At 43.4% G+C, this 1704-nt stretch overlaps 1 protein-coding gene across 4 annotated transcripts in view; it reads right to left on the reverse strand.

Annotated features, from left to right (window-relative positions):
• Arih2 (ariadne RBR E3 ubiquitin protein ligase 2) overlaps window positions 1-1704 on the reverse strand; it is a 58554-nt gene that overhangs the window by 46266 nt on the left and 10584 nt on the right. The gene's annotated exons all lie outside the window — the stretch shown is intronic.

A 1704-nucleotide genomic window follows, 5' to 3' on the forward strand; every position in this document is an offset into this window, starting at 1 on the left:
GACAGTGGTGGTGGCATACACTTTTAGTCCAGCACTACTTGGAAGGCAGTGAGTGGTAGGTAGATCTCTGTGAGTTAAGGCCAGCCTAGTCTATAGAGCAAGTTCTAGGACAGTCAGGGCCACACAGAGAAACCCTGTCTCAAAAAAGGAAAAAAATAAATTAAAAGAGGAACTGTCAAGTTTATGGATCTGTACTATACAGTTTCATTTGACCATGGTTGTTAGCATGCTCCCATTTATACAAAGGACTCCTAACTCTGCGCTGACTTTTCTGTCTCACTTATGATTTATAACCTGTTCAAATACCAATCCTTTCTTTGTTTCACACATGTAATACCATACACTTTTGTTATGTATAAATACCTTAAGAAAGTGACATATGGTCACCTCCCTGAAAAGCTTTCCCTAGACCTTATTTCCTTTTCCTGTTCTCAGGACTCCCTTAGATCATTGTTTGGCTGAGTTCATACTTGTGGTCAAACGCTATAGGCATGTGGGATTTGAGGGATTTTTTTTTGGGGGGGGGGGATGGGGTTTTGTATAGCATGATCAATAAAGTCCCAGAGACAGACATCGGGGTTCAACCTGAGGTCAGAAAAGCAAAACAGCCAGCCTCTTACCTCTCTCTACACCTCAGTCTGAAATGCGATCCTGCCTCCAGGAATCTCAGAATAAGACTGTAAGAGCTGTCTCCTCCCATCTTACATTCCTCTATATGGCTGGTATGAATGGCATGCACCACTACTGCCTGGTTTCTGAAGGTGTGTATCACCACTGCCCGGTCTGTAAGACTGACCAGTGGAGCTGTTTTACTGATCTTCAGGCAAGTAAAGTAATCAAAATACAAATGAAATATCACTACGGGGTCTCATTCACTATGTAGCCTTGGCTGGCCTAGAACTCAGAGATTCAGCTGTTTCTGCCTCCCAAGTGCTTCGATTAAAGGTGTGCACCACAACTGCCCAGTTCTGAGGTATTTCTGAAGGAGACCAGGGAAATGTTGGTCAGGACTTTATGTATCCCATGCTGGCTTCAAACACCTTGTGTAGCTTAGGATGATTTTGAACTCTTGATTCCCCTGCCTCTATCTACGTCCTTAAGTGCTGGGATTAAAGGACCATGTCCAAGTCCATAGTATTTTTATGCTGGACACCAGACATTACATGTAATAATCCTTTCTAGAAATTCATGACACATATTGGTATTTCCTTTAAATAACTACAACATTTGTTTGGAATGTCTTGTTTTATTTGGTTATTTTTTTGAGACAGTGTCTCATGTAGCATCAGCCAGTTTTGAACTCATTATGGATCTGGGGCTTTCCACCCCAGTGCTGGGATTATGGATGTGTTACCATCCCAGTCAACCATGGCTCCTAACCTTCAATCTGACTTATCTGAGGAAGGAGGAGCATACCTGACACAGCACTTATGTGGAGAAGAGGGTAATTGCGGTCGGTTCTCTCCTTCCACCTTTACATGGTTCCAGAGATTGAACTGAGGTGATCAGGCTTGTGTGACCAGCACTTTTACCTGCTTAGCCACCTCATCAGACCCATTGGTCTTCAATTTGACCCAACAAAATCCATGGGATAATTCATAAAGGAAAAGTCAGCAAAAAAGTAAAATAAGTAGCCGGGCGATGGTGGCGCATGCCTTTAATCCCAGCACTCGGGAGGCAGAGGCAGGCGGATCTCTGTGAGTT

The sequence above is a fragment of the Microtus ochrogaster genome, chromosome 5 (assembly GCF_000317375.1).
Source record: "Microtus ochrogaster isolate Prairie Vole_2 chromosome 5, MicOch1.0, whole genome shotgun sequence".
NCBI classification, from domain to species: Eukaryota; Metazoa; Chordata; class Mammalia; order Rodentia; family Cricetidae; genus Microtus; species Microtus ochrogaster.